Genomic DNA, 25,364 nt, shown 5'->3' with positions numbered 1-25,364 from the left:
TACAGATTTGGACGGGGCTGGTGAGTCCAGTATCTCACAGGTGTGGCTGACACTTAACTGAAGCGATCCAGCAAAAAACATTCAGGGCCATCGGAAAAGCAGTGGCTCAAGAGCAACCGCCCCCGCCCCCCCCCCCCCGCCCGCCCCACTCTCGGGGCAATTTGGACCTGTCAGTAATCAGCCGTGTTGCCAGTGACACTCGCTGCCTGAGAACGAACGAAAGGGAAATTCTTCAGTAAGGCGACGGAGAGGGGATCTTTGTCAGGTGGATCCCCGGGTAGTATCTGCTTCCACCGCGCCGCACCCTTCTTTCCAGTTTCGAAATATCAAGGGGGCGTTGATAAACCTCACCCCGTCCCAGCAGGTTGGGCGAAGAGCGGAGGGATGAATTCTCGCTGGGTCAGGGCAGGCGAAAGGACACGGGCAAGTCACAAATCAATCGGGAAAGATTAGACACCCTCGGGCATTTAAATGTGAGAGATGGGAGGGACAGGGACAAGGAAATCTGTCACCCACACGATCAACAGGCAGGTGTGCAAGGACGAGAAACCTTGTGTGGGTACTGATATTTAGTCACTGCTCACATCCCCTGGGGTTTCAGAATGACTCCACCGCCTCCCCCAGGTACGAGGCAGTGGGCTGGGTATTTTTCTGTTCGTACCCCTGGAGGAGGTATTGGCAGTAATTGTGAAACACCCTGCACCGCGATCAGAATTCTTATTCGAGGACGGGGGGGGCCTCTGGCTTCCGAGTCAATCCATCCACCCTGCACAGCCCCGTAGCTCCCAGGGAGGTCAGAAAGTAGTGACCCCCCCCCCCCCCCCCCCCCCCCCCCACCTGCTCTCCGAAAGCAGGCACTCCTCATGGCTCAACAGAAAGGAGATCACTTGACTTTCTTATGCACCTTTCACCACCTCAGCATGTTCTTCACAGGCAAGGCAGTATTGAGGAACAGGCACAGAGGTAATGCAGGAAACACAGCAGTAAATTACTGCACAGCAGGATCCACAAACTGCTATCAGATAATGAGATTAGAATGTGTTCAGTGATTTTAGTTGAAGGATTAATATTAGCCGCAGGGATTTCGTGGAGAACTCCCGTGCTCGTCTTCCAATTGAGGGTTTACTAACCTCCAGAGACACTGGCATATCATCCAAATGACATCCAGTGTCCATACTGAGGGAGTGCTGCACTGTCAGAGGGTCAGTACTGAGGGAGTGCCGCACTGTCAGAGGGTCAGTACTGAGGGAGTGTCGCACTGCCAGAGGGTCAGTACTGAGGGAGTGCCGCACTGTCAGAGGGTCAGTACTGAGGGAGTGCCGCACTGTCAGAGGGTCAGTACTGAGGGAGTGCCGCACTGTCAGAGGGTCAGTACTGAGAGAGTGCCGCACTGTCAGAGGGTCAGTACTGAGGGAGTGCTGCACTGTCAGAGGGTCAGTACTGAGGGAGTGCCGCACTGCCAGAGGGTCAGTACTGAGGGAGTGCCGCACTGTCAGAGGGTCAGTACTGAGGGAGTGCCGCACTGTCAGAGGGTCAGTACTGAGGGAGTGCTGGACTGTCAGAGGGTCAGTACTGAGGGAGTGCCGCACTGTCAGAGGGTCAGTACTGAGGGAGTGCCGCACTGTCAGAGGGTCAGTACTGAGGGAGTGCCGCACTGCCAGAGGGTCAGTACTGAGGGAGTGCCGCACTGTCGGAGGGTCAATACTGAGGGAGTGCCGCACTGTCAGAGGGTCAGTACTGAGGGAGTGCGGCACTGTCAGAGGGTCAGCACTGAGGGAGTGCCGCACTGTCGGATGGTCAGTACTGAGGGAGTGCTGCACTGTCGGAGGGTCAGTACTGCGGGAGTGCCGGACTGTCAGAGGGTCAGTACTGAGGGAGTGCCGCACTGTCAGAGGGTCAGTACTGAGGGAGTGCCGCACTGTCAGAGGGTCAGTATTGAGGGAGTGCCGCACTGTCAGAGGGTCAGTACTGAGGGAGTGCCGCACTGCCAGAGGGTCAGTGCTGAGGGAGTGCCGCACTGTCAGAGGGTCAGTACTGAGGGAGTGCTGCACTGTCAGAGGGTCAGTACTGAGGGAGTGCCGCACTGTCAGAGGGTCAGTACTGAGGGAGTGCCGCACTGTCAGAGGGTCAGTGCTGAGGGAGTGCTGCACTGTCAGAGGGTCAGTACTGAGGGAGTGCTGCACTGTCAGAGGGTCAGTACTGAGGGAGTGCCGCACTGTCAGAGGGTCAGTACTGAGGGAGTGCCGCACTGCCAGAGGGTCAGTACTGAGGGAGTGCCGCACTGTCGGAGGGTCAGTACTGAGGGAGTGCCGCACTGTCAGAGGGTCAGTACTGAGGGAGTGCGGCACTGTCAGAGGGTCAGCACTGAGGGAGTGGCGCACTGTCGGATGGTCAGTACTGAGGGAGTGCTGCACTGTCAGAGGGTCAGTACTGATGGATCGCCGCACTGCCAGAGGGTCAGTGCTGAGGGAGTGCCGCACTGTCAGAGGGTCAGTACTGAGGGAGTGCCGCACTGTCAGAGGGTCAGTACTGAGGGAGTGCCGCACTGTCAGAGGGTCAGTACTGAGGGAGTGCTGCACTGCCAGAGGGTCAGTACTGAGGGAGTGCTGCACTGTCAGAGGGTCAGTACTGAGGGAGTGCCGCACTGTCAGAGGGTCAGTACTGAGGGAGTGCCGCACTGTCAGAGGGTCAATACTGAGGGAGTGCCGCACTGTCAGAGGGTCAGTACTGAGGGAGCGCCGCATTGTCAGAGGGTCAGTGCTGAGGGAGTGCTGCACTGTCAGAGGGTCAGTACTGAGGGAGTGCCGCACTGCCAGAGGGTCAGTACTGAGGGAGTGCCGCACTGCCAGAGGGTCAGTACTGAGGGAGTGACGCACTGTCAGAGGGTCAGTACTGAGTGAGTGCTGCACTGTCAGAGGGTCAGTACTGAGGGAGTGCTGCACTGCCAGAGGGTCAGTACTGAGGGAGTGCCGCACTGCCAGAGGGTCAGTACTGAGGGAGTGCCGCACTGTCAGAGGGTCAGTACTGAGGGAGTGTCGCACTGTCAGAGGGTCAGTACTGAGGGAGTGCCGGACTGTCAGAGGGTCAGTACTGAGGGAGTGCCGCACTGTCAGAGGGTCAGTACTGAGGGAGTGCCGCACTGTCAGAGGGTCAGTACTGAGGGAGTGCCGCACTGCCAGAGGGTCAGTACTGAGGGAGTGCCGCACTGTCGGAGGGTCAATACTGAGGGAGTGCCGCACTGTCAGAGGGTCAGTACTGAGGGAGTGCGGCACTGTCAGAGGGTCAGCACTGAGGGAGTGCCGCACTGTCGGATGGTCAGTACTGAGGGAGTGCTGCACTGTCGGAGGGTCAGTACTGCGGGAGTGCCGGACTGTCAGAGGGTCAGTACTGAGGGAGTGCCGCACTGTCAGAGGTTCAGTACTGAGGGAGTGCCGCACTGTCAGAGGGTCAGTACTGAGGGAGTGCCGCACTGTCAGAGGGTCAGTACTGAGGGAGTGCTGCACTGCCAGAGGGTCAGTGCTGAGGGAGTGCCGCACTGTCAGAGGGTCAGTACTGAGGGAGTGCTGCACTGTCAGAGGGTCAGTACTGAGGGAGTGCCGCACTGTCAGAGGGTCAGTACTGAGGGAGTGCCGCACTGTCAGAGGGTCAGTGCTGAGGGAGTGCTGCACTGTCAGAGGGTCAGTACTGAGGGAGTGCTGCACTGTCAGAGGGTCAGTACTGAGGGAGTGCCGCACTGTCAGAGGGTCAGTACTGAGGGAGTGCCGCACTGCCAGAGGGTCAGTACTGAGGGAGTGCCGCACTGTCGGAGGGTCAGTACTGAGGGAGTGCCGCACTGTCAGACGGTCAGTACTGAGGGAGTGCGGCACTGTCAGAGGGTCAGCACTGAGGGAGTGGCGCACTGTCGGATGGTCAGTACTGAGGGAGTGCTGCACTGTCAGAGGGTCAGTACTGAGGGACCGCCGCACTGCCAGAGGGTCAGTGCTGAGGAAGTGCCGCACTGTCAGAGGGTCAGTACTGAGGGAGTGCCGCACTGTCAGAGGGTCAGTACTGAGGGAGCGCCGCACTGTCAGAGAGTCAGTACTGAGGGAGTGCCGCACTGTCACAGGGTCAGTACGGAGGGAGTGCCGCACTGTCAGAGGGTCAGTACTGAGGGAGTGCTGCATTGTCAGAGGGTCAGTACTGGGGGAGTGCCGCACTGTCTGAGGGTCAGTACTGAGAGAGTGCCGGACTGTCAGAGGGTCAGTACTGAGGGAGTGCCGCACTGTCAGAGGGTCAGTACTGAGGGAGCGCCGCACTGTCAGAGGGTCAGTACTGAGGGAGTGCCGCACTGTCAGACGGTCAGTACTGAGGGAGTGCCGCACTGTCAGAGGGTCAGTACTGAGGGAGTGCCGCACTGTCACAGGGTCAGTACTGAGGGAGTGCCGCACTGTCAGAGGGTCAGTACTGAGGGAGTGCTGCATTGTCAGAGGGTCAGTACTGGGGGAGTGCCGCACTGTCTGAGGGTCAGTACTGAGAGAGTGCCGGACTGTCAGAGGGTCAGTACTGAGGGAGTGCCGCACTGTCAGAGGGTCAGTACTGAGGGAGCGCCGCACTGTCAGAGGGTCAGTACTGAGGGAGTGCCGCACTGTCAGACGGTCAGTACTGAGGGAGTGCCGCACTGTCAGAGGGTCAGTACTGAGGGAGCGCTGCACTGTTAGAGGGTCAGTATTGAGGGAGTACCGCACTGTTAGAGGGTCAATACTGAGGGAGTCGCACTGTCAGAGAGTCAGTACTGAGGGAGTGCTGCACTGTCAGAGGGTCAGTACTGAGGCAGTGCCGCACTGTCAGAGTGTTAGTACTGAGGGAGTGCCGCACTATCAGAGGGTCAGTACTGAGGGAGCACCGCATTGTCAGCGGGTCAGTACTGAGGGAGTGCTGCACTGTCAGAGGGTCAGTACTGAGGGAGTGCCGCACTGTCAGAGGGTCAGTACTGAGGGAGTGCTGCACTGTCAGAGGGTCAGTACTGAGGGGGTGCCGCACTGTCAGAGGGTGAGTACTGAGGGAGTGCTGCACTGTCAGAGGGTCAGTACTGAGGCAGTGCCGCACTGTCAGAGGGTCAGTACTGAGGGAGTGCTGCACTGTCAGAGGGTCAGTACTGTCGGAGGGTGTGTACTAAAGGAATACTGTTGGAAAGACTGTCTTCAAAAATAGATGTTAAATCGTAGACCCATCTTACCGCTAGGTGGATAGAAGAGATATCATGAACACTTCTGCGAGCAGTGAAGGGGGCTCCTCAACTCAAACAACTGCTTGAAACAGAATCTCGGGTTGAAAACAAAATCAGTAATAAAACAGAATGCGCTGGACATGGGGACTGGTTTAGCACAGTGGGCTAAACAGCTGGCTTTTGATGCAGAACAAGGCCAGCAGCGCGGGTTCAATTCCCGTAACAGCCTCCCCGAACAGGCGCCGGAATGTGGCGACTAGGGGCTTTTCACAGTAACTTCATTTGAAGTCTACTCGTGACACTAAGCGATTTTCGTTATTATTATTATTTTATACTCAGGATCTTTGACATCACCTGTGGAAAGATAAACAGGGTTAATACTTCTTGTTGACGATCTGTGGTTTGAATTGAGCTCCACAAGTGCTGACACGTCTGTGGGCATTTCCAGATTGTTGTCTGTTGGAGATTATGGAAGTGATAAAGAAAGAAGAGAATGATCCAGCCCGTTTCCTGATTCATTTAGCAGAAACGTTATTGCAGAAATAGCCTCGGAAAATGGGATAAATGGGGGGGGGACCCAGAATGGGGCCCAGACTGTGAAATGCAGGAATTCCAGTTCATTCCGGCCGCTCCGTGGTGTTGGCTGCATTCATACCCCTTTTCCCCACTTTGTATGTTGGATAAGCGGAAACAGACGAATCCCGGCTCTGGGTCACTGTCCGTGTGGAGTTTGCACATTCTCCCCGTGTCTCACCTCCACAACCCAAAGATGTGCGGGGCGGGTGGATCGGACACGCTAAATTGCCCCTTAATTGGAAAAAATGAATTGGGTATTCTAAATTTATTTTAAAAAAAAAGAAAAAGTTGATAAGTCACCAGGGTCAGATGGATTGCTTCTGAAGGAGGTCAGGGAGGAGATAGCAGATGCTCTGAGGATGATTATACAATCCTCACTAGACACAGGGGCGGTACCAGTGGACTGGAGAAATGCAAATGTGGTCCCATTGTTTAAAAAGGAATCGAAGGAAATGCCAAACAATTATAGGCCAGTTAGTCTTACGTCAGTGGGGGGCAAATTACTAGAATCAATCCTGAGAGTCAGGATTAACTGTCGCATAGACAGTCATGGACTAGTCAGTGATAGTCAGCATGGATTTGTTAAAGCAAGGTCTTGCCTCAGAAATTTGATTGAATTCTTTGAGGAAGTGACAAGAAGGGTGGATGAAGGTAGTGCAGTGGATGTGGTGTACATGGATTTTAGCAGGGCATTTGACAAGGTCCCACATGGCAGATTGGTCAAGAAAGTGAGAGCCCATGGGATACAGGGCAATGTGGCAAACTGGATAAAAAGTTGGCATAGCAACAGGAAGCAAAGTGTAACGGTCGATGGCTGCCCTTGTGAATGGAAAGGTGTTTTAAGTGGTGTTCCACAGGGCTCGGTGTTGGGACCCTGACTGTTTGTGTTATGGAAGTTGAAAGCCAGGACAGACAGAGTTGTCATCTCTGGTTTGTTGCCGGTGCCACGTGATAGCGAGGCTAGGAATAGGGAGAGAGTGCAGTTGAACACGTGGCTGCAGGAATGGTGTAGGAGGGAGGGCTTCAGGTATTTGGATAATTGGAGCGCATTCTGGGGAAGGTGGGATCTGTACAAGCAGGACGGGTTGCATCTGAACCAGAGGGGCACCAATATCCTGGGAGGGAGGTTTGCTAGTACTCTTCGGGAGGGTTTAAACTAATTTGGCAGGGGAATGGGAACCGGATTTGTAGTCCAGCAACTAAGGTAGCCGATATTCAGGACGCCAAAGCGTGTAATGAGGCAGTGGGGAAGGGAACACTGACAAAGGAGAGTATTTGCAGGCACGGAGATGGGTTGAAGTGTGTATACTTCAACGCAAGAAGCATCAGGAATAAGGTTGGTGAACTTAAGGCATGGATCGGTACTTGGGACTACGATGTGGTGGCCATCACGGAAACTTGGATAGAAGAGGGGCAGAAATGGTTGTTGGAGGTCCCTGGTTACAGATGTTTCAATAAGATTAGGGAGGGTGGCAAAAGAGGTGGGGGGGGTGGCATTATTAATTAGAGATAGTATAACAGCTGCAGAAAGGCAGTTCGAGGAGTATCACCCTATTGAGGTAGTATGGGTTGAAGTCAGAAATAGGAAAGGCGCAGTCACCTTGTTAGGAGTTTTCTATAGGCCCCCCAATAGTAGCAGAGATGTGGAGGAACAGATTGGGAAACAGATTTTGGAAAGGTGCAGAAGTCACAGGGTAGTAGTCATGGGTGACTTTAACTTCCCAAATATTGAGTGGAAACTCTTTAGATCAAATAGTTTGGATGGGGTGGTGTTTGTGCAGTGTGTCCAGGAAGCTTTTCTAACACAGTATGTAGATTGTCCGACCAGAGGAGGGGCAATATTGGATTTAGTACTTGGTAATGAACCAGGGCAAGTGATAGATTTGTTAGTGGGGGAGCATTTTGGAGATAGTGACCACAATTCTGTGACTTTCACTTTAGTAATGGAGAGGGATAGGTACGTGCAACAGGGCAAGGTTTACAATTGGGGGAAGGGTAAATACGATGTTGTCAGACAAGAATTGAAGTGCATAAGTTGGGAACATAGGCTGGCAGGGAAGGACACAAGTGAAATGTGGAACTTGTTCAAGGAACAGGTGCTACGTGTCCTTGATATGTATGTCCCTGTCAGGCAGGGAAGAGATGGTCGAGTGAGGGAACCATGGTTGACAAGAGAGGTTGAATGTCTTGTTAAGAGGAAAAAGGTGACTTATGTAAGGCTGAGGAAACAAGGTTCAGACAGGGCATTGGAGGGATACAAGATAGCCAGGAGGGAACTGAAGAAAGGGATTAGGAGAGCTAAGAGAGGGCATGAACAATCTTTGGCGGGTAGGATCAAGGAAAACCCCAAGGCCTTTTACACATATGTGAGAAATATGAGAATGACTAGAGCGAGGGTAGGTCCAATCAAGGACAGTAGCGGGAGATTGTGTATTGAGTCTGAAGAGATAGGAGAGGTCTTGAATGAGTACTTTTCTTCTGTATTTACAAATGAGAGGGGCGATATTGTTGGAGAGGACAGTGTGAAACAGATTGGTAAGCTCGAGGAAATACTTGTTAGGAAGGAAGATGTGTTGGGCATTTTGAAAAACTTGAGGATAGACAAGTCCCCCGGGCCTGACGGGATATATCCAAGGATTCTATGGGAAGCAAGAGATGAAATTGCAGAGCCGTTGGCAATTATCTTTTCATCCTCACTGTCAACAGGGGTGGTACCAGGGGATTGGAGAGTGGCGAATGTCGTGCCCCTGTTCAAAAAAGGAACTAGGGATAACCCTGGGAATTACAGGCCAGTTAGTCTTACTTCGGTGGTAGGCAAAGTAATGGAAAGGGTACTGAAGGATAGGATTTCTGAGCATCTGGAAAGACACTGCTTGATTAGGGATAGTCAGCACGGATTTGTGAGGGGTAGGTCTTGCCTAACAAATCTTATTGAATTCTTTGAGGAGGTGACCAAGCATGTGGATGAAGGTAAAGCAGTGGATGTAGTGTACATGGATTTTAGTAAGGCATTTGATAAAGTTCCCCATGGTAGGCTTATGCAGAAAGTAAGGAGGCATGGGATAGTGGGAAATTTGGCCAGTTGGATAACAAACTGGCTAACCGATAGAAGTCAGAGAGTGGTGGTGGATGGCAAATATTCAGCCTGGATCCCAGTTACCAGTGGCGTACCGCAGGGATCAGTTCTGGGTCCTCTGCTGTTTGTGATTTTCATTAATGACTTGGATGAGGGAGTTGAAGGGTGGGTCAGTAAATTTGCAGACGATACAAAGATTGGTGGAGTTGTGGATAGTAAGGAGGGCTGTTGTCGGCTGCAAAGAGACATAGATAGGATGCAGAGCTGGGCTGAGAAGTGGCAGATGGAGTTTAACCCTGAAAAGTGTGAGGTTGTCCATTTTGGAAGGACAAATATGAATGCGGAATACAGGGTTAACGGTAGAGTTCTTGGCAATGTGGAGGAGCAGAGAGATCTTGGGGTCTATGTTTATACATCTTTGAAAGTTGCCACTCAAGTGGATAGAGCTGTGAAGAAGGCCTATGGTGTGCTCGCGTTCATTAACAGAGGGATTGAATTTAAGAGCCGTGAGGTGATGATGCAGCTGTACAAAACTTTGGTAAGGCCACATTTGGAGTACTGTGTACAGTTCTGGTCGCCTCATTTTAGGAAGGATGTGGAAGCTCTGGAAAAGGTGCAAAGAAGATTTACCAGGATGTTGCCTGGAATGGAGAGTAGGTCTTACGAGGAAAGGTTGAGGGTGCTAGGCCTTTTCTCATTAGAGCGGAGAAGGATGAGGGGCGACTTGATAGAGGTTTATAAGATGATCAGGGGAATAGATAGAGTAGACAGTCAGAGACTTTTTCCCCGGGTGGAACACACCATTACAAGGGGACATAAATTTAAGGTGAAAGGTGGAAGATATAGGAGGGATATCAGAGGTAGGTTCTTTACCCAGAGAGTAGTGGGGGCATGGAATGCACTGCCTGTGGAAGTAGTTGAGTCGGAAACATTAGGGACCTTCAAGCAGCTATTGGATAGGTACATGGATTACGGTAAAATGATATAGTGTAGATTTATTTGTTCTTAAGGGCAGCACGGTAGCATTGTGCATAGCACAATTGCTTCACAGCTCCATGGTCCCAGGTTCGATTCCGGATTGGGTCATTGTCTGTGCGGAGTCTGCACGTCCTCCCCGTGTCTGCGTGGGTTTCCTCCGGGTGCTCCGGTTTCCTCCCACAGTCCAAAGATGTGCGGGTTAGGTGAATTGGCCAATGATAAATTGCCCTTAATGTCCAAATTGCCCTTGGTGTTGGGTGGAGGTGTTGAGTTTGGGTAGGGTGCTCTTTCCAAGAGCCGGTGCAGACTCAAAGGGCCGAATGGCCTCCTTCTGCACTGTAAATTCAATGATAATCTATGATTAATCTAGGACAAAGGTTCGGCACAACATCGTGGGCCGAAGGGCCTGTTCTGTGCTGTATTTTCTATGTTCTATGTTCTATGTTATATATTAGCGATTTGGACGTGAACGTGGGCAGCACGAGTGGTGGACAGTGTGGAGCATAGCTAATTCACAGTAACTTCATTGCAGTGTTAATGTAAGCCTACTTGTGACAATAAAGATTATTATTATAATCGTCAAAACAATATACATGGGGCGACATTCTCCGACCCCCCGCCGGGTCGGAGAATCGCCGGGGGCTGGCGTGAATCCCGCCCTCGCCGGTTGCCGAAGTCTCCGGCACCGGATATTCGGCGGGGGCGGGAATCGCGCCGCGCCGGTTGGCGAGCCCCCCCCCGCTGGATTCTCCGGCCCGGATGGGCCGAAGTCCCGCCGATAAATTGCCTGTCCTGCCGGCGTAAATTAAACCACCTACCTTACCGGCGGGACAAGGCGGCGCGGGCGGGCTCTGGGGTCCTGGGGGGGGCACGGGGCGATCTGGCCCCGGGGGGTGCCCCCACGGTGGCCTGGCCCGTGATCGGGGCCCACCGATCCGCGGGCGGGCCTGTGCCGTGGGGGCACTCTTTCCCTTCCGCCTCCGCCGCGGTCTACAGCATGGCAGAGGTGGAAGAGACTCCCTCCACTGCGTATGCGTGGGAAACTGTCAGCGGCCGCTGACGTTCCCGCGCATGCGCCGCCCCGAGATGTCATTTCTGCGCCAGCTGGCGGGGCACCAAAGGCCGTTTCCGCCAGCTGGCGGGGCGGAAATTCCTCCGGCGTCGGCCTAGCCCCTCAATGTTGGCATTCCGCACCTTTGGGGCGGCGCGATGCCCGTCTGATTGGCGCCGTTTTGGGCGCCAGTCGGCGGACATCGCGCCGTTTCCGGAGAATTTCGCCCAAGGAGTGGGCGATAAAGTGGCAGATGGAATTTAACACAGAGAAGTGTGAGGTCAGCATTTAGGGAGGTTGAACAGTTGTAGAGAGTACACAATAAATGGGAATAGACTAGGAGGGGTAGATGAAGTGAGAGATCTTGCCATACAAGTACGCATGTCCGGGCAGCAGCTCAACTAGACAAGGTTGTTAAGAAAGCAAATGGAATGCTCGCCTTCATTGGCAAGGACATAGAATATTAAAATAAGGATATAAAGTTGGAATTGTATAAAACACTGGAGAGGCTACAACTGGAGTATTGTGTGCAGTTCTGGTCGCCACATTACAGGAAGGAGGTTATTGCACTGGAGAGAGTGCAGAGGAGCTTTACAAGAATGTTGCCAGGGCTGGAAAAGTGTAGCTACGAGAAGAGAGTGGATAAATTGGGATTATTTTCCCTGGAAGAAAGGAGGCTGAGGGGTGACTTAACTGAGGTGAACAAAATTATGAGGGGAAGAGATAAAGTGGACAGGATAAAATTGTTTCCCTTGGTGGAGAATTCTAGAGCCAGGGATCATAGATTCAAGATAAGAGGCAGAAGGTGTAGAGGGGACGTGAGGAAGCATGTTTATACATAGAGGGTAGTGGGAGTCTGGAATTCGCTGCCCGAGTTGGTGGTGGAGGCAGAGACCCTAAACTCTTTTGTAAAGTAACTGGATCTGCACCTTAAGTGCTGTCAGCTACAGGGCTATGGGCCGGGAGCAGGAAGGCAGGATATAAATGGGCAGCCATCCACTGCTGAATCTTGGATGAGTGACAACAAATCATTTCTCTTCATTATTCTCCCCTTCTCCTAAGTCTGAATCTTCTTTTTTCTGCGCAGTGCCAGGTTGTGATTGCACGTCTGAACATGGAAAGGCAGATGCCAACCAGCGACAGAAATGCATTACCTGGCCGAGGGGAGGGAACGTGCGAATAACCTTGGAAAGGTCAGTGGTTTGAACATCTGCCTCAACATTGATCAATGCGATTTCTCGAGGAATTTAGGGCTATGGAGAGAGAGCGGGTAAATGGAGTTGAAATCAGCCATGACTGAATGGTGGAGTGGACTCGATGGGCCGAATGGCCTTACTTCCGCTCCTATGTCTTATGGTCTTAATGCGATGGGGCGACTCTGTATGGATTGTGGTGTCGCCAGGAATTGGGTGCTTGATTTGGCTCAACGGGCACCAATGAGGGCATTCGGAGATAAGCTGTGATTGGCGTACTGTATCACGGACAATGTGATTGGGTTATTAAGACCATAAGACACAGGAGCAGAATTAGGCCACTCGGCCCATCGAGTCTGCTCCGCCATTCAATCACGGCTGATGGGCGAAATTCTCCTACCCGCCCCGCCACATTTCTGCCCCGACCGGCCGGCGGGAGTCTCCGTAACACCGGCCGGTCAATGGGGTTTCCCATTGTGGGGCAGCCCCACACCGTCGGGAAACCCCCGGGCGCCGGCAAAACGGAGACTCCCGCCAGCGGAGAATGACGCCCGATATTTTCTCATCCCCATTCTCCTGCCTTCTCCCCATAACCCCTGATCCCCTTATTAATCAAGAACTTATCTATCTCTGTCTTAAAGACACTCAGTGATTTGGCCTCCACAGCCTTCTGCGGCAAAGAGTTCCACAGATTCACCACCCTCTGGCTGGAGAAATTCCTCCTCATCTCTGTTTTAAAGGATCGTCCCTTCAGTCTGAGATGGTGCCCTCTGCTTCTAGTTTTTCCAACAAGTGGAAACATCCTCTCCACGTCCACTCTATCCAGGCCTCGCAGTATCCTGTAAGTTTCAATAAGATCCCCCCTCGTCCTTCTAAACTCCCAACGAGTACAGACCCAGAGTCCTCAAACGTTCCTCATACGACAAGCTCTTCATTCCAGGGATCATTCTTGTGAACCTCCTCTGGACCCTTTCCAAGGTCAGCACATCCTTCCTTAGATACGGGGCTCAAAACTGCTCACAATACTCCCAATGGGGTCTGACCAGAGCTTTATACAGCCTCAGAAGTATATCCCTGGTCTTGTATTCTAGGTCTTGTCTCACACACACTGTGATTGGGTTATTGTCTCACACACACTGTGATTGGGTTATTGTCTCGGACACTGTGATTGGGTTATTGTCTCGGACACACTGTGATTGGGTTATTGACTCACACACACTGTGATTGGGTTATTGTCACACACACACTGTGATTGGGTTATTGTCTCGGACACTGTGATTGGGTTATTGTCTCGGACACACTGTGATTGGGTTATTGTCTCACACACACTGTGATTGGGTTATTGTCTCACACACACTGTGATTGGGTTATTGTCACACACACACTATGATTGGGTTATTGTCTCACACACACTGTGATTGGGTTATTGTCTCACACACACTGTGATTGGGTTATTGTCACACACACACTGTGATTGGGTTATTGTCTCACACACACTGTGATTGGGTTATTGTCACACACACTGTGATTGGGGTATTGTCTCGGACACTGTGATTGGGTTATTGTCACACACACACTGTGATTGGGTTATTGTCTCACACACACTGTGATTGGGTTATTGTCACACACACACTGTGATAGGGTTATTGTCTCGGACACACTGTGATTGGGTTATTGTCACACACACACTGTGACTGGGTTATTGTCACACACACACAGTGATTGGGTTGTTGTAACACTCTCACTGTGATTGGGGTATTGTCTTGGACACTGTGATTGGGTTATTGTCACACACACACTGTGATTGGGTTACTGTCTCACACACACTGTGATTGGGTTATTGTCACACACACACTGTGATAGGGTTATTGTCTCGGACACACTGTGATTGGGTTATTGTCACACACACACTGTGACTGGGTTATTGTCACACACACAGTGATTGGGTTGTTGCAACACTCTCACTGTGATTGGGTTATTGTCACACACACTGTGATTGGGTTATTGTCACACACACTGTGATTGGGTTATTGTCTCATTCACACTGTGATTGGGCTATTGTCTCACACACACTGTGATTGGGTTATTGTCTCGGACACTGTGATTGGGTTATTGTCACACACACTGTGATTGGGTTATTGTCTCGGACACACTGTGATTGGGTTATTGTCACACACACACTGTGATTGGGTTATTGTCTCACACACACTGTGATTGGGTTATTGTCACACACACACTGTGATTGGGTTAATGTCTCACACACACTGTGATTGGGTTATTGTCACACACACTGTGATTGGGTTATTGTCTCACACACACTGTGATTGGGTTATTGTCTCGGACACACTGTGATTGGGTTATTGTCACACACACACTGTGATTGGGTTATTGTCACACACACTGTGATTCGGTTACTGTCTCACACACACTGTAATTGGGTTATTGTCTCACACACACTGTGATTGGGTTATTGTCTCACACACACTGTGATTGGGTTATTGTCACACACACACTGTGATTGGGTTATTGTCTCGGACACTGTGATTGGGTTATTGTCTCACACACACTGATTTTGGGTTATTGTCTCACACACACTGTGATTGGGTTATTGTCTCGGACACTGTGATTGGGTTATTGTCTCACACACACTGTGATTGGGTTATTGTCACACACACACTGTGATTGGGTTATTGTCTCACACACACTGTGATTGGGTTATTGTCTCACACACACTGTGATTGGGTTATTGTCACACACACTGTGATTGGGTTATTGTCTCACGCACACTGTGATTGGGTTATTGTCTCACACACACTGTGATTGGGTTATTGTCACACACACTGTGATTGGGTTATTGTCACACACAATGTGATTGGGTTATTGTCACACACACTGTGATTGGGTTATTGTCTCACACACACTGTGATTGGGTTATTGTCTCACACACACTGTGATTGGGTTATTGTCACACACACACTGTGATTGGGTTATTGTCTCACACACACTGTGATTGGGTTATTGTCACACACACTGTGATTGGGTTATTGTCTCACACACACTGTGATTGGGTTATTGTCTCACACACACTGATTGGGTTATTGTCTCGGACACACTGTGATTGGGTTATTGTCTCACACACACTGTGATTGGGTTATTGTCTCACACACACTGTGATTGGGTTATTGTCACACACACTGTGATTGGGTTATTGTCTCACACACACTGTGATTGGGTTATTGTCTCACACACACTGATTGGGTTATTGTCTCGGACACACTGTGATTGGGTTATTGTCTCACACACACTGTGATTGGGTTATTGTCTCACACACACTGTGATTGGGTTATTGTCACACACACTGTGATTGGGTTATTGTCTCACACACACTGTGATTGGGTTATTGTCTCACACACACTGTGATTGGATTATTGTCACACACACTGTGATTGGGTTATTGTCACACACACTGTGATTGGGTTATTGTCACACACACACTGTGATTGGGTTATTGTCACACACACTGTGATTTGGTTATTGTCTCACACACACGGTGATTGGGTTATTGTCTCACACACACTGTGATTGGGTTATTGTCACACACACTGTGATTTGGTTATTGTCTCACACACACTGTGATTGGGTTATTGTCACACACACACTGTGATTGGGTTATTGTCACACACACTGTGATTTGGTTATTGTCTCACACACACGGTGATTGGGTTATTGTCTCACACACACTGTGATTGGGTTATTGTCACACACACTGTGATTTGGTTATTGTCTCACACACACTGTGATTGATTATTGTCTCACACACACTGTGATTGGGTTATTGTCACACACACTGTGATTTGGTTATTGTCTCACACACACGGTGATTGGGTTATTGTCTCACACACACTGTGATTGGGTTATTGTCACACACACACTGTGATTGGGTTATTGCCAAGACACTGTGATTGGGTTATTGTCACACACACACTGTGATTGGGTTATTGTCACACACACTGTGATTTGGTTATTGTCTCACACACACGGTGATTGGGTTATTGTCTCACACACACTGTGATTGGGTTATTGTCTCACACACACTGTGATTGGGTTATTGTCTCACACACACTGTGATTGGGTTATTGTCTCACACACACGGTGATTGGGTTATTGTCTCACACACACTGTGATTGGGTTATTGTCTCACACACACTGTGATTGGGTTATTGTCTCACACACTGTGATTGGGTTATTGTCACACACACACTGTGATTGGGTTATAGTCACACACACTGTGATTGGGTTATTGTCTCACACACACTGTGATTGGATTATTGTCACACACACTGTGATTGGGTTATTGTCTCACACACTGTGATTGGGTTATTGTCACACACACTGTGATTGGGTTATTGTCTCACACACACTGTGATTGGGTTATTGTCTCACACACACTGTGATTGGATTATTGTCACACACACTGTGATTGGGTTATTGTCACACACACTGTGATTGGGTTATTGTCACACACACACTGTGATTGGGTTATTGTCTCACACACACTGTGATTGGATTATTGTCACACACACTGTGATTGGGTTATTGTCTCACACACTGTGATTGGGTTATTGTCACACACACACTGTGATTGGGTTATTGTCTCACACACACTGTGATTGGGTTATTGTCTCACACACACTGTGATTGGATTATTGTCACACACACTGTGATTGGGTTATTGTCACACACACTGTGATTGGGTTATTGTCACACACACACTGTGATTGGGTTATTGTCTCACACACACTGTGATTGGGTTATTGTCACACACACTGTGATTGGGTTATTGTCTCACACACTGTGATTGGGTTATTGTCACACACACTGTGATTGGGTTATTGTCACACACACTGTGATTGGGTTATTGTCTCACACACACTGTGATTGGGTTATTGTCTCACACACACTGATTGGGTTATTGTCTCGGATACACTGTGATTGGGTTATTGTCTCACACACACTGTGATTGGGTTATTGTCTCACACACACTGTGATTGGGTTATTGTCTCACACACACTGTGATTGGGTTATTGTCACACACACTGTGATTGGGTTATTGTCTCACGCACACTGTGATTGGGTTATTGTCTCACACACACTGTGATTGGGTTATTGTCACACACACTGTGATTGGGTTATTGTCACACACAATGTGATTGGGTTATTGTCTCACACACACTGTGATTGGGTTATTGTCTCACACACACTGTGATTGGGTTATTGTCACACACACACTGTGATTGGGTTATTGTCTCACCCACACTGTGATTGGGTTATTGTCACACACACTGTGATTGATTTATTGTCTCACACACTGTGATTGGGTTATTGTCACACACACTGTGATTGGGTTATTGTCTCACACACACTGTGATTGGGTTATTGTCTCACACACACTGATTGGGTTATTGTCTCGGACACACTGTGATTGGGTTATTCTCTCACACACACTGTGATTGGGTTATTGTCTCACACACACTGTGATTGGGTTATTGTCACACACACTGTGATTGGGTTATTGTCTCACACACACTGTGATTGGGTTATTGTCACACACACACTGTGATTGGGTTATTGTCTCACACACTGTGATTGGGTTATTGTCTCACACACACTGTGATTGGGTTATTGTCTCACACACACTGTGATTGGGTTATTGTCTCACACACACTGTGATTGGGTTATTGTCACACACACTGTGATTGGGTTATTGTCTCACACACACTGTGATTGGGTTATTGTCTCACACACACTGTGATTGGGTTATTGTCACACACACTGTGATTGGGTTATTGTCTCACACACACTGTGATTGGATTATTGTCACACACACTGTGATTGGGTTATTGTCACACACACTGTGATTGGGTTATTGTCTCACACACACTGTGATTGGATTATTGTCACACACACTGTGATTGGGTTATTGTCACACACACTGTGATTGGGTTATTGTCACACACACACTGTGATTGGGTTATTGTCTCACACACACTGTGATTGGGTTATTGTCACACACACTGTGATTGTGTTATTGTCTCACACACACTGTGATTGGGTTATTGTCTCACACACACTGATTGGGTTATTGTCTCGGATACACTGTGATTGGGTTATTGTCTCACACACACTGTGATTGGGGTATTGTGACACACACACTGTGATTGGGTTATTGTCTCGGACACTGTGATTGGGTTGTTGTCACACTCACACTGTGATTGGGTTATTGTCTCACACACACTGTGATTGGGTTATTGTCTCACACACACTGTGATTGGGTTATTGTCACACACACTGTGATTGGGTTATTGTCACACACACTGTGATTGGGTTATTGTTACACACACTGTGATTGGGTTATTGTCTCACACACACTGTGATTGGGTTATTGTCTCACACACACTGTGATTGGGTTATTGTCACACACACTGTGATTGGGTTATTGTCACACACACTGTGATTGGGTTATTGTCACACACACACTGTGATTGGGTTATTGTCTCACACACACTGTGAGTGGGTTATTGTCACACACACACTGTGATAGTGTTATTGTCACACACACACTGTGATTGGGTTATTGTCACACACACTGTGATTGGGTTATTGTCTCGGACACACTGTGATTGGGTTATTGTCTCACACACACTGTGATTGGGTTATTGTCTCACACACACTGTGATTGGGTTATTGTCACACACACTGTGATTGGGTTATTGTCTCACACACACTGTGATTGGATTATTGTCACACACACTGTGATTGGGTTAATGTCACACACACTGTGATTGGGTTATTGTCACACACACACGGTGATTGGGTTATCGTCTCACACACACTGTGATTGGGTTATTGTCACACACACTGTGATTGGGTTATTGTCTCACACACACTGTGATTGGGTTATTGTCACACACACTGTGATTGGGTTATTGTCACACACACACTGTGATTGGGTTATTGTCACACACACTGTGATTGGGTTATTGTCTCACACACACTGTGATTGGGTTATTGTCTCACACACACTGATTGGGTTATTGTCTCACACACACTGTGATTGGGTTATTGTCTCGGACACACTGTGATTGGGTTATTGTCTCACACACACTGTGATTGGGTTATTGTCTCACACACACTGTGATGGGGTTATTGTCACACACACTGTGATTGGGTTATTGTCACACACACTGTGAGTGGGATATTGTCACACACACACTGTGATTGGGTTATTGTCTCACACACACTGTGATTGGGTTATTGTCTCACACACACTGATTGGGTTATTGTCTCGGACACTGTGATTAGGTTATTGTCTCACACACACTGTGATTGGGTTATTGTCACACTCACTGTGATTGGGTTATTGTCACACACACTGTGATTGGGTTATTGTCTCACACACACTGTGATTGGGTTATTGTCACACTCACTGTGATTGGGTTATTGTCACACACACTGTGATTGGGTTATTGTCACACACACACTGTGATTGGGTTATTGTCTCACACACACTGTGATTGGGTTATTGTCTCACACACACTGTGATTGGGTTATTGTCTCACACACACTGTGATTGGGTTATTGTCTCACACACACTGTGATTGGGTTATTGTCACACACACTGTGATTGGGTTATTGTCACACACACTGTGATTCGGTTATTGTCTCACACACACTGTGATTGGGTTATTGTCTCGGACAATGTGATTGGGTTATTGTCACACACACTGTGATTGGGTTATTGTCTCTGACACACTGTGATTGGGATATTGTCTCACACACACTGTGATTGGGTTATTGTCTCACACACACTGTGATTGGGTTATTGTCTCGGACACTGTGATTGGGTTATTGTCACACACACACTGTGATTGGGTTATTGTCACACACACTGTGATTGGGTTATAGTCACACACACAGTGTGATTGGGTTATTGTCTCGGACACACTGTGATTGGGATATTGTTACACACACTGTGATTGGGTTAATGTCTCACACACACTGTGATTGGGTTATTCTCACACACACTGTGATTGGGTTATTGTCACACACACACTGTGATTGGGTTATTGTCTCACACACACTGTGATTGGGTTATTGTCTCACACACACTGTGATTGGGTTATTGTCTCACACACACTGTGATTGGGTTATTGTCTCACACACACTGTGATTGGGTTATTGTCTCACACACAGTGTGATTGGGTTATTGTCTCGGACACACTGTGATTGGGATATTGTTACACACACTGTGATTGGGTTAATGTCTCACACACACTGTGATTGGGTTATTCTCACACACACTGTGATTGGGTTATTGTCACACACACACTGTGATTGGGTTATTGTCACACACACACTGTGATTGGGTTATTGTCTCACACACACTGTGATTGGGTTATTGTCACACACACTGTGATTGGGTTATTGTCACACACACACTGTGATTGGGTTATTGTCTCACACACACTGTGATTGGGTTATTGTCTCGGACACTGTGATTGGGTTATTGTCACACACACTGTGATTGGGTTATTGTCTCGGACACACTGTGATTGGGTTATTGTCACACACACACTGTGGTTGGGTTATTGTCTCACACACACTGTGATTGGGTTATTGTCACACACACACTGTGATTGGGTTAATGTCTCACACACACTGTGATTGGGTTATTGTCACACACACTGTGATTGGGTTATTGTCTCACACACACTGTGATTGGGTTATTGTCTCGGACACACTGTGATTGGGTTATTGTCACACACACAGTGTGATTGGGTTATTGTCTCACACACACTGTGATTGGGTTATTGTCACACACACACTGTGATTGGGTTACTGTCTCACACACACTGTGATTGGGTTATTGTCTCGGACACACTGTGATTGGGTTATTGTCTCACACACACTGTGATTGGGTTATTGTCTCACACAAACTGTGATTGGGTTACTGTCTCACACAGACTGTGATTGGGTTATTGTCTCGGACACACTGTGATTGGGTTATTGTCACACACACACTGTGATTGGGTTATTGTCTCACACACACTGTGATTGGGTTATTGTCACACACACACTGTGATTGGGTTATTGTCTCGGACACTGTGATTGGGTTATTGTCTCACACTCACTGATTTTGGGTTATTGTCTCACACACACTGTGATTGGGTTATTGTCTCGGACACTGTGATTGGGTTATTGTCTCACACACACTGTGATTGGGTTATTGTCACACACACACTGTGATTGGGTTATTGTCTCACACACACTGTGATTGGGTTATTGTCTCACACACACTGTGATTGGGTTATTGTCACACACACAGTGATTGGGTTGTTGTAACACTCTCACTGTGATTGGGTTATTGTCACACACACTGTGATTGGGTTATTGTCACACACACTGTGATTGGGTTATTGTCACACACACTGTGATTGGGTTATTGTCACACACACTGTGATTGGGTTATTGTCTCACTCACACTGTGATTGGGCTATTGTCTCACACACACTGTGATTGGGTTATTGTCTCGGACACTGTGATTGGGTTATTGTCACACACACTGTGATTGGGTTATTGTCTCGGACACACTGTGATTGGGTTATTGTCACACACACACTGTGATTGGGTTATTGTCTCACACACACTGTGATTGGGTTATTGTCACACACACACTGTGATTGGGTTAATGTCTCACACACACTGTGATTGGGTTATTGTCACACACACTGTGATTGGGTTATTGTCTCACACACACTGTGATTGGGTTATTGTCTCGAACACACTGTGATTGGGTTATTGTCACACACACACTGTGATTGGGTTATTGTCACACACACTGTGATTCGGTTACTGTCTCACACACACTGTGATTGGGTTATTGTCTCACACACACTGTGATTGGGTTATTGTCCCACACACACTGTGATTGGGTTATTGTCACACACACACTGTGATTGGGTTATTGTCTCGGACACTGTGATTGGGTTATTGTCTCACACACACTGATTTTGGGTTATTGTCTCACACACACTGTGATTGGGTTATTGTCTCGGACACTGTGATTGGGTTATTGTCTCACACACACTGTGATTGGGTTATTGTCACACACACACTGTGATTGGGTTATTGTCTCACACACACGGTGATTGGGTTATTGTCTCACACACACTGTGATTGGGTTATTGTCACACACACTGTGATTGGGTTATTGTCTCACGCACACTGTGATTGGGTTATTGTCACACACACACTGTGATTGGGTTATTGTCTCACACACACTGTGATTGGGTTATTGTCTCACACACACTGTGATTGGGTTATTGTCACACACACAGTGATTGGGTTGTTGTAACACTCTCACTGTGATTGGGTTATTGTCACACACACTGTGATTGGGTTATTGTCACACACACTGTGATTGGGTTATTGTCACACACACTGTGATTGGGTTATTGTCACACACACTGTGATTGGGTTATTGTCTCACTCACACTGTGATTGGGCTATTGTCTCACACACACTGTGATTGGGTTATTGTCTCGGACACTGTGATTGGGTTATTGTCACACACACTGTGATTGGGTTATTGTCTCGGACACACTGTGATTGGGTTATTGTCACACACACACTGTGATTGGGTTATTGTCTCACACACACTGTGATTGGGTTATTGTCACACACACACTGTGATTGGGTTAATGTCTCACACACACTGTGATTGGGTTATTGTCACACACACTGTGATTGGGTTATTGTCTCACACACACTGTGATTGGGTTATTGTCTCGGACACACTGTGATTGGGTTATTGTCACACACACACTGTGATTGGGTTATTGTCACACACACTGTGATTCGGTTACTGTCTCACACACACTGTGATTGGGTTATTGTCTCACACACACTGTGATTGGGTTATTGTCCCACACACACTGTGATTGGGTTATTGTCACACACACACTGTGATTGGGTTATTGTCTCGGACACTGTGATTGGGTTATTGTCTCACACACACTGATTTTGGGTTATTGTCTCACACACACTGTGATTGGGTTATTGTCTCGGACACTTTGATTGGGTTATTGTCTCACACACACTGTGATTGGGTTATTGTCACACACACACTGTGATTGGGTTATTGTCTCACACACACGGTGATTGGGTTATTGTCTCACACACACTGTGATTGGGTTATTGTCACACACACTGTGATTGGGTTATTGTCTCACGCACACTGTGATTGGGTTATTGTCACACACACTGTGATTGGGTTATTGTCCCTGACACACTGTGATTGGGTTATTGTCTCACACACACTGTTAATGGGTTATTGTCACACACACTGTGATTGGGTTATTGTCACACACAATGTGATTGGGTTATTGTCACACACACTGTGATTGGGTTATTGTCTCACACACACTGTGATTGGGTTATTGTCTCACACACACTGTGATTGGGTTATTGTCACACACACACTGTGATTGGGTTATTGTCTCACACACACTGTGATTGGGTTATTGTCACACACACTGTGATTGGGTTATTGTCACACACACTGTGATTGGGTTATTGTCACACACACTGTGATTGGGTTATTGTCTCACACACACTGATTGGGTTATTGTCTCGGACACACTGTGATTGGGTTATTGTCTCACACACACTGTGATTGGGTTATTGTCTCACACACACTGTGATTGGGTTATTGTCTCGGACACACTGTGATTGGGTTATTGTCTCACACACACTGATTGGGTTATTGTCTCGGACACACTGTGATTGGGTTATTGTCTCACACACACTGTGATTGGGTTATTGTCTCACACACACTGTGATTGGGTTATTGTCACACACTCTGTGATTGGGTTATTGTCTCACACACACTGTGATTGGGTTATTGTCTCACACACTCTGTGATTGGGTTATTGTCTCACACACACTGTGATTGGGTTATTGTCTCACACACACTGTGATTGGGTTATTGTCTCACACACACTGTGATTGGGTTATTGTCTCACACACACTGTGATTGGGTTATTGTCACACACACTGTGATTGGGTTATTGTCTCACACACACTGTGATTGGATTATTGTCACACACACTGTGATTGGGTTATTGTCACACACACTGTGATTGGGTTATTGTCACACACACACTGTGATTGGGTTATTGTCTCACACACACTGTGATTGGGTTATTGTCACACACACTGTGATTGGGTTATTGTCACACACACTGTGATTGGGTTATTGTCACACACACACTGTGATTGGGTTATTGTCTCACACACACTGTGATTGGGTTATTGTCTCACACACACTGTGATTGGGTTATTGTCTCACACACACTGTGAGTGGGTTATTGTCACACACACTGTGGTTGGGTTATTGTCTCACACACACTGTGAGTGGGTTATTGTCACACACACACTGTGATAGTGTTATTGTCACACACACACTGTGATTGGGTTATTGTCACACACACTGTGATTGGGTTATTGTCTCGGACACACTGTGATTGGGTTATTGTCTCACACACACTGTGATTGGGTTATTGTCACACACACTGTGATTGGGTTATTGTCTCACACACACTGTGATTGGATTATTGTCACACACACTGTGATTGGGTTAATGTCACACACACTGTGATTGGGTTATTGTCACACACACACTGTGATTGGGTTATCGTCTCACACACACTGTGATTGGGTTATTGTCACACACACTGTGATTGGGTTATTGTCTCACACACACTGTGATTGGGTTATTGTCACACACACACTGTGATTGGGTTATTGTCACACACACACTGTGATTGGGTTATTGTCACACACACTGTGATTGGGTTATTGTCTCACACACACTGTGATTGGGTTATTGTCTCACACACACTGATTGGGTTATTGTCTCGGACACACTGTGATTGGGTTATTGTCTCACACACTGTGATTGTGTTATTGTCTCACACACACTGTGATTGGGTTATTGACTCACACACACTGTGATTGGGTTATTGTCACACACACTGTGATTGGGTTTTTGTCTCACACACACTGATTGGGTTATTGTCTCGGACACACTGTGATTGGGTTATTGTCTCACACACACTGTGATTGCGTTATTGTCTCACACACACTGTGATTGGGTTATTGTCACACACACTGTGATTGGGTTATTGTCACACACACACTGTGATTGGGTTATTGACTCACACA

The 25,364-nt window shown here is 48.1% G+C and overlaps 2 protein-coding genes across 2 annotated transcripts in view; both read left to right on the top strand.

The window, feature by feature from the left end:
* LOC140400183 (REST corepressor 2-like) overlaps positions 1-25,364 on the top strand; it is a 1,146,610-nt gene that overhangs the window by 346,468 nt on the left and 774,778 nt on the right. The window lies entirely within an intron of this gene.
* The window catches only part of LOC140399833 (transcriptional-regulating factor 1-like), a 322,907-nt gene continuing 309,525 nt past the window's right edge, over positions 11,983-25,364 (top strand). Inside the window, exon 1 of the mRNA XM_072489286.1 lies at positions 11,983-12,080. The gene's annotated coding sequence lies outside the window, so the exon portion shown is untranslated. The remainder of the gene's footprint in view (positions 12,081-25,364) is intronic.

This window comes from Scyliorhinus torazame, chromosome 24, assembly GCF_047496885.1.
Source record: "Scyliorhinus torazame isolate Kashiwa2021f chromosome 24, sScyTor2.1, whole genome shotgun sequence".
Lineage (NCBI taxonomy): Eukaryota > Metazoa > Chordata > Chondrichthyes > Carcharhiniformes > Scyliorhinidae > Scyliorhinus > Scyliorhinus torazame.
The sequence above is the reverse complement of the archived record's forward strand: the minus strand, read 5'-3'. Positions and strand labels throughout refer to the sequence as shown.